Genomic DNA, 9493 nt, shown 5'->3' with positions numbered 1-9493 from the left:
ATTATTCTTATAGCTGAGCAACAGCTGCAATTTCTTTGCGCTAGCATGATCAATGTTAGACATTTGGTAGACATGGGAACTTCATGATAATATGAGACTGCACAAATAGAATCATTCCAAGTAGACTAACCTTTTGGTTAATGCTAATGGAGTATTTAGCCATTTGGTACAATATATACTTAATATCTCTCAGAATAGCGATGCCATTTCACAAGCCTTTACAATTGATGGTTTGGTTAAATATTTAGCACTTTATACTAGCTTTGAAAAAAAAATTTGCATTTATATAGTACGTTTAATGTTAAAAAAATCCCCAAGGCACTTCACAAAGGTGCAAGTACAAAATATGCTCAAGCCATAGGTGGAGGTGTTAAGAGAGATGATCAAAAACTTTATTTAACAAAGGTGGATTTTAATAAGCAAATACAGAGCAAGAGGCCTAGATGGCTGATGGGAATGCCATTGTTGAGAGGCAAAAAAAGGTCAGAATTAGAGGAATGGAGAATTCGAGGAGGGGATGGAGGAATGTGCAGGACTGGAAGAGGTTACAGAGCGAGGGAGGGGGCAAGGCCATGAAGGAATTTAAACACTGGCTATGAACAGATAAGCAAGAGTGGAGCCATAGAGGAGGTTACTTGTGACTTTGGTTAGTATCGTTTGTGCTTTGGCAGGGGCAGAAACCTGACTGGAAAAAACAGCAGTGCCAGAGATATAGGTGGACTTAGTTAAAATGCATCTTTCTTTTGAGTCTGAAGAAAATTATAATAGAATCTTTCAATTAGTATGCTACTTAAGCCATTGAAATTTAAATACATACAAACAAAGCTGCAATTTTCTCTATTTAAATGAAGAATTTAATATGTGAAATCTCTCTTCTTCTTTGGCCTCCTTATCTTGAGAGACAATGGGTAAGCGCCTGGAGGTGGTCAGTGGTTTGTGGAGCAGTGCCTGGAGTGGCAGACTCTTCCACAGGTGCTGCAGAAAAATTTAGCTTGCTACAAAGTAACACAATTATGTTGGAGAATACTTGGGCCAAAGGGATTAAATGAGTGACATTCGCTAAGTGTATTTCTGGGAACATAGGATTTTTCACTGGCTATGCATATTAATCAAGTTCTAGCAAGTTTTCAAGTTCTAGCAAGTTTAATCATTCTTTGTGGAAAATACAGGAGGGTACGCTCTGTGCAGCTCTGTTCCAACACTAATAAATGCAAAAGAAAATAAAATGCAACATTAATAATTAGACGGATTCAAGGTCAAAATATTCCAAACATTCAGAGTTATAAACTGCATCAACTTAAAGGACTTTGAAATGAAGACAGTTAATATTTAAAATGGCCTCAAATACCTTTCTTAAATGTTACGTTATTATGGTAAGCTACAAGTAAACTTCTAAAACTGAGAGGAGACTACTTGCAGGTTTGTACTTGGCATACTTTCCACATTTCTCTTTTACCTGCGTGGGTAAATGCTTATACAAATACACGTGTGCTCGTATACACATGCTTTTGATTTCATTTGAGGCATCCATGAAGACCTACTCAGAGGGGGAAGAAAAATGAGTCATCTCTCTGAGTCACCAAGATCTAGAAATCAATTTCAGAACAGTACAGACAGAAGACTGGAAGCGAGCTAGCTGCCCAGTCTCTTGGTCAGACAATGATGCACAAGGATTTCAAGTATGGGATTAATGAAGTAAAAGTGGGCAGGATGTGGAATTAACAATCAGACAATATTTTTCGAGTGTGCATCAAAAGCACTATGCCAATAGCTATTTTAACTTGTAGCAACAATGTCTTGAAGTATTCATTTAATTGGCATCACATCCAACAGCAAAGGAAATTAGCATGAGTAGTTCTGTTGAAGGTGGAGGACTGACATTTTAAAAAGTATGTATTTTTGTAATTTCTTTTTTTGTCCCAATACAAAATGGGGGAGCACCTTGAACAAAAAGTACCCGTAGATGTTCCTTCCCCTTTTAAGTAAAAATAGATGCTTGCTCTGGCCTCTGTGCCAATTTATATAAATTGAACTCATCACAAGCCTTTAAATATGGGATTATGCATTTAATGGGGACGTGGAAGGATGAAAGCAGGTGTAATTTGTAGGCGGACAAACATTGTGGTGTAGTTCAACCCACTCAGATTGAAAATACTGACTATTAAGTGCTCTCAAACTACGGTACAGTCCATTTAGAAATGAAAATCTTTTGTGAATTGTTTACAGTGGAATCATACAAGTGATTCTACAGTAAACAAATTCCTTCCAGCTCATGTGGTTCTGTTAAAAATAGAAACATTTCATTACTGATTGAAGAACATTTTCAAAAACCTGACATTAAAAAAGATTGTTAACAATATGCTCTTAAAAATTAAAAAAATTGACAGTAGTATCTTTCCTATGGTTACATCATAAAACTCTTATCCATAGTTCAGTTTTAGTGCTTCGCATGTAGTTATTCACTTACAAATTTTATCGACTGAGTGAAGACTGAATCGTCAAACTCATGCAGCGCTCCATAATTAATTCCAAGTTATAATTTAAATTCGATCTAAAGCTAACATCACAAAGAGATGGACTACAGTATCTTAAAAGTTCTTAAAGATAGCTATAACTCAAGATGAAAATATGTTTGTGAATGACAATGTCCTTTCATTCATGAAAGCACCACATTCCATCACAACTTATTCATTCTGCAAAGATTGGCAGATTAACGTTGCTTTTTTCATACTGTAGACACTAAGATTAACTTTTTTTAAAAAATCTTTCTCCTTTTTACCAATCTTCTCCTCTCAAACAGCGGATTCCTTGCAATTGGCCCAAGTCCACTCTACTACCTGTGAAGTGTGGCAGTGGGTGGTTGTAGGGTAGATCACAGCCACACCAGATCTGGCACGTTACATCCACACATGCCAAAGACTTGCAGGTTGATAGGTTAATTGGCCATTATAAATTGACCCTAGTATAGGTAGGTGGTAGGGAAATATATAGGGACAGGTGGGGCTGTGATAGGAATACGGGATTAGTGTAGGATTAGTATAAATGGGTGTTTGATGGTCGGCACAGACTCGGTGGGCCGAAGGGCCTGTTTCAGTGCTGTATCTCTAAACTAAACATCTGCATTTCCAGCAGGGGTCACTAAATAATGATCAGGAGTAGAAAAGCCAGTCAATTGTTTGCTTCCATTGCTGCCTGGCCTCAGATCAACTAACTAAGCATAGACCAAAGATCAAACTTATAATACTCTAGGTCTGCATAGTTTCACTACTCACTATCTTAAACAGGTAAACTAGTGTGTTAGTTCCTAGTATTGAGATTGTAGATCTATGAATTATAACATACAAGAAATCTTGCTTTCAAAGGTTAAAAAAAAATACTATTTTGTACAGGGATCATTGTAATCCCTTAAAATTTGCAGACCAACCACTGAAATAAACAATTTGCTTTTATAATCTTCATTTTGAAACAACATAACTTGAAAGGTTTCAAGAAGTAACAGGTATAACAATATTAATGGAAATAACTATTTGTAATTTTTTGTGTTTTTTTTTTAAAACAGAAAGAGTAAAGGTTTGAATGCTGATCGGGCCAGAAAGGGGATATACAATTAGCTCAATAACTGTTCCAGATTAATGGAAAAGATAGGTGCAAATTAAAAGGGAAAAATTATGGGGGTACTATTTTTTGCAAAAACAAAATTATTCTATACTGATCATTATTTAAGCATTCCAGCTCTGTAGGTTTTAAAATTGACAAAAACTGTATACCTATTTCTTAAAATACACACACACAATTTTGTACTCAAATTGTAACCACCTTTTGCTTTTAAAATCAATTTGGCCACAAAAGCTCAAATGAACTCAGGAGGTGGTGAAAGTTGCAAGTTTAGTTCTTACTACTGGATTTACTCTCTGAATAGTTTAAAAAAGATTGGGAATTGTAAGTAATTTTTCTGTAGTGCTGTATCTCTAAACTAAACTAAACATTACTCATACCATCATGAGGTGCCAGGGACTGATGAATTTTAAAAGCTGAACTTTTACATTTGAATGTATAGCAGAGACACATTTTAATAGTTTATATTACAAATATATTGGTCAATGTGTGAATCAATGAGAAGCTGAGCAGAACATCTGTGTCCATGATGGTGAAGATTAGACATCTGTGGGCAGCTGATGCTTCATATTACTGAAATATTTCATAACAATACTAAGCAAGTTTGCATAAAAATGCAATTAACTGCCAATTGCCATAACTAGCAATTAGTTATTTTAAGATTTCTGTATTTGAAATAAGATAAGACTTTAAAAGCTGGTTATAATGGTGCAGCATTTTCTTTTAACTTTACCCTCCATATGAAGCAAAAGATTTCCTTCAACTACAGGCGGACTCAAACCACACATTCGCACCATTACTAAGACTGCCTATTTCCGCCTCCGTAACATCGCTCGATTCCATCCCCCCCTCAGCTCATCTGCTGCTGAAGCCCTCATCCACGCCTTTGCTACCTCTAGACTTGACAATTCCAACACACTCCTAGCCAGTCTCCTGCGTTTGACCCTCCATAAACTTGAGGTCATTCAAAACTCTGATGCCTGCGTCCTTGCTCGCACCAAGTCCCATTCACCTATCGCCCCCGTTGGCTGAAATAGTTCCTGGTTAAGCAATGTCTTGATTTTTAAATTCTCGTCCAGGTTTTCAAATCCCTCCTTGGCCTTGCCTCTCCCCATCTCTGTAATCTTCTTAAACACTGCAGCTCTGAAAGATATTTGCGCTTCTCTAATTCCAGCCTCTTGCACGTCCTTGATATTAATTGGACCACCATTAGTGGCCCTGCCTTCCGCTGACTAGGCCCTACACACTGGAAGTCCCTCCCCAAACCTCTCTTTCCTGCTTTAAGACGCTCTACTAAAACCTACCTCATGACCAAGCTTTTGGTCATTTGCCCCAATATCTCCTTCTGTGGCTCTATGTCAAATTTTGCTTCATAATGCTCCTGAGAAGTACCTTGGGATATTTTATTACATTAAAAGCGCTATATAAATACAAGTTGTTTGTTGCTTAATCTCGAGTAGGACTGAGAGTCTGGAGCAGTTAAGATGTTTTGCTAAATGAATCTAGGTAATTGCCACTCCTCATAAACTTACGGCCAATTAGAGAGCAACTGTAACAAATTTCTGGTTCTCAGTCTGAAGAAACAGGCAAAAAATATTGGCTTTACTTTCAGCTTTTAAAAAAATATATAACAAAACGTGGTACTTCAGGCTAACAAAATTTGACAGACATATATAGCTGTTTTCATATATACTTGCAATTCTCCTATGGTGATAGTCACCTCGGGTCAGACAACATTTCATCAAAATAGAATAGTTATACTACAGAATGTGCAATGTATTATCAGGGCCCATATTGACTGAATAAATCAAGTTCCACTTTAATAACGGGGAATTCTGGAGTTATTACATCAGTGTTTTGGTTATCGACCATAAAGAACAGGTTACACAAAAAGTTGGTAGGCAGCCTGTAAGGGATTAGGGCAAGTATGTGAAGTTAGTGGGGTTTAGCAGCATTTTGACAGTGGGCTGCATTTTATTCGCGCACTGCGCTCCGCAGCGACATAATTTGAACTCGGCGGCCTTCCAACGTGGAAGTGCCGCAGCACAGCCCCCGTGATATTACGCGCGGGGGCTTATTTAAATAGAGGGGGCAGAGCGGCTGCCCGATGACTTAAAGGGGCAGCCACCGCGTCCCCGGCAACGGTGTCCAGCCCCACCGGGCAGGTGTCATTTTTAAAGAGCTTTAAGCCCTTAGAAGTAATTTTCATTTTTAAAGGTACAATATTCATTATTTTTTATGAACAAATAATAATGGTATGGAGACCCTTCCCCAACGCCCCCCATGCTCATTTCAGTGTCCAATATTAACACTTGCCTTTTTCCCTACCCAAATTTCCCCCCGAACCTTCTAACTTTTGCCCTCAACCACTTCCCACCAACTCCACAGCCAATAAACCCTGCTCCCCCACCCCTCCAACCCTGACAATTTTATTCCTCCCCCCCTCCCCACCAGGTTCACGCCTCGGAACTCCCGTTAATATGCGGCAGGCCCTTCTTGATGTCACGGGCCAAGGTGGGCCTCTCCTTGCAGAACTTTATCAGCATCCCCCCCCAACCCGCTGTAACCACAGCATCAAGGGGCTGGTAAAATTCAGCCCAATGGTTCTAGTGAATGATAGCACTGAAGAGGCGAGCCAAGATCTTGGCTGCACTGGGAAAGGACTGTGGAGATTGGTAGCTCTGGAAGATTGGACTATGTGGTTGAGTTAATTCCAGAGTCCTATCAGTCGTGGGTCGGGGCGGGTGCCCAGAGGGGAGATGTGCAGGACCTGCCTCTGGAAGCACTGAAGAGGTACTGGGAATGTCTAAGGATCAATTTTCCTCCTAATTTTTACTTTCTTCAATTTACACTGCAATACTTAGGACCAGAAAACATCCATTATGTTGAAATAAGCTGGAAGTTGGGTTTGAGGACAATAGTAATGTATGGCTTTATATGTTTACAATAACCAATGATATGACCCAATATCTGAATATTTACAATAACAAGCAGCACTATTAGATTAGAGCTAGCAAGTAGATTTTTTTTAAATAGCAGCTGGGAACAAAACACACTGCATGGAGTTGATCCAAATCTGAAGGTTTGTTCACATCAACCATTCTGAAACCCTGAATGGTTCCAAAATGTCATTTGTAGATCAATGCAGTCTTACTGAACCAAGGTGGCTTAAATGTCCTGATTGTAAACCTAAGTGAAACTTGAACGAGACACAGTACAGCTATGAGACTGTAATTTTTGTTTTGAGTGATAAACCAAATCAAGAGGGTCCAAAAATAATTAACACAGCTACAAAGATTTCTCCTTCCAGTTTAAAACTTTCACAATTTCTTAAATTCATGTGAAGGTACCTGGAACTTAAAGTATTGGTCATTTCTGGCCCACAATGATATTTAATCTCATTCAGAAGTCAAGTAACTCCACTTAACCAACTGATCATAGAAAGAGCTGGACATCAAGGCAGCATCTGGCTGAGTATGGCACCAAAGAGCTCAAGCAAATTGAAGTCACTGAGGAATCATAGGGATCCCCTAGCTGGAGTCACATGTGATGCAAAAGAAGACAGTTGTGGTTGTGAGGCCAGTGTCCCAGGATGTCACTGCAGGGAAGCATCCTCAGTCCAATAATCTTTAACTGCTACCTTAATTACTTTCCTTCTGTCATGAGGTCAGGAGAGGGGCTGTTCAATAAGGATTCCACACTGTTCAGCTCCCTAATGGCCTGCAGAAGAATTTGGATAACATCCACTCTCAGGGTGAAAAGTGGACGTAATATTCATGCCACATTAAGTGCCATACAATGACTATCTCAAGCAAGAGAAATCCCTGCCATTTTTTCTGACCTTTAATTACAGAGTCTTCAGCCATCAATATCTTGGGGAGTCATCACTGAATAGGGCAGAGGGTGGGGACTCTGATGAGTGCCTCATCTCCTGACTCCTCAAAGTTTCTTCACCTTTAGAAGGCTCAGGCTAGAAGTGTGATCAAACATTCACTACTTGCTTCAAAGGGTGGAGCTGTAACATTCAACAAGTTCATCACCACTCATGACAGAAAAAAAAACAGAAAACGCTGCATACATTCATCAAGTCAGGCAGAATTTGTAAAGAAAGGAAAATGTTGACCCTTTCCAAGAGCTGTGCACAGCAGTTTGTTTGATCAATGCTTCTGCCACTGGACTCAATATCCAACCCTTCCAACACTGGCACACTGTGACTATAGTATATATGAACTACAGGATGCACTGCAGCAACTCACAAAGGTTATTTCAACAGTACTATTGGGCCGATATCCTGAACTTCCAAGCTATCGTCATTGTGGAAGCACCATCAACATAAGGACTCCAGCAGTTCAAAGAAGCCCAGCACCACCTTCTCAGGGAAACTAGAGACAGGCATTAATGCAGCTTTGCATGCATCCAGAAAACATTTTAAAAATATGATTCTTTCTGTTCCATGTACAATTTGCAACCAAGTAATTTCTATTGATAAGTGTTATAAAATAAAAAGGAAAATATAAAAATCCTGTACTCTTGGAATAAAAATGTTTTTAAATTCATGATTTTGGTATAGAAAGGATTAAGGACAATCCTAAAATCCAAAAACCAGCAAGCTTAATTTTAGTACAAGCTTAATGCTTGAGAGAATATTTTGTCATCAATGTGAATGGCATTACAGAGGTTTCTAGAAGTGGTGGCAAAATGTAGGGTTCAGCACCTTACTCGGATGATCCTACCAGTCTGCATTACAACCAAAAGGGAGAAAAACATTACAAATATATTTATAGGTAACAGCAATAGCTTGCTCTGATCATGACATATAATCCCTTATTTTTATGAGGCAGGAAAGAGTGCTAAATATACACTGGTCTAAAAATAACCCTCATCAAGTCTCCATATAGCACTGGAAATTTTTTGTAACGTTATTACAACTTCAATTAAAGATACTTTATAACTTATGAATTTTCTTTACCTTGTAGCCGTCGTAGAAGTAGAAATCACTCCTGAACGTTTTATGTGGATATGTGAGGTAGTTCGTGATTATACATTTTGTAGCAACTTTGAAAATTTACATGGGTCTGCTTAATTAATTTGCTTTTCCCTACTTACATTTCTGCCTCACGTATGTCAGAATTTTTGTAACATTTGAAACTTCCCATTGCCCAATGCATCAGTACAAGACCATGATATACTGGTATGAAACAATGAAGAAATCTAATCAGTCTTAATCTGTGGTGAGTTCAATCTTTCCAAGTTTATATTTAGGTATTGAAGGGCAAGTCTTTTAATAGGTTATAGAAAGAAAGGGAAAATGAATTATTTCTTGTACAGTATTCATTTAATCTCAACTTGAACCGCAGGAAAAAAATTGGAAACAAATCTAAAAGTTGACCCATATTGCTCTTATCCCTGAGGATAATTATGAACAAACAGTAACAAAAAAAACTGCAATAAAACTAGTCACACTCTCAGTGAAGAACAGTTTCTCTGTTAATTGCATATTATGTAGGCATTAACCGTGGAATCACTTGTGCCCTTAAACAGACATTGACTTAAACTGTGATTGTTGGGTTAGGAGATGCTTGTTTGTAATCTGTAACTGTGTAAGTAAACGCTTATGAAAGCGTATAAAGATTGGCTCCAGTAATATTCATCACCAAATGGATTTCTGGATTATGACACAGAGAACCAGAATACCTTTTTCACATCATTTTTACTCAAAAAAAATTAATCCAATCCATATGTTTAATTCTATACAGTTCCTTTAAAAAGCAACTCTGTGACTCATCATAAAGTGTAAACAGTTACTGATATCAATCCTGACATAACCACTGCTCCCATTTTTTTCAGCCAGCTTTACAGCTCTAGACCCAGCTTTTGT

General features: G+C 38.3%; 1 protein-coding gene across 3 annotated transcripts in view; it reads right to left on the bottom strand.

The window, feature by feature from the left end:
- Window positions 1-9493, bottom strand: part of LOC137378954 (nuclear factor of activated T-cells, cytoplasmic 3-like) — a 211286-nt gene that overhangs the window by 62931 nt on the left and 138862 nt on the right. The window lies entirely within an intron of this gene.

This window comes from Heterodontus francisci, chromosome 17, assembly GCF_036365525.1.
Source record: "Heterodontus francisci isolate sHetFra1 chromosome 17, sHetFra1.hap1, whole genome shotgun sequence".
In the NCBI taxonomy this organism is placed as follows: Eukaryota; Metazoa; Chordata; class Chondrichthyes; order Heterodontiformes; family Heterodontidae; genus Heterodontus; species Heterodontus francisci.
This window is presented reverse-complemented; position numbering and strand designations above follow the sequence as displayed.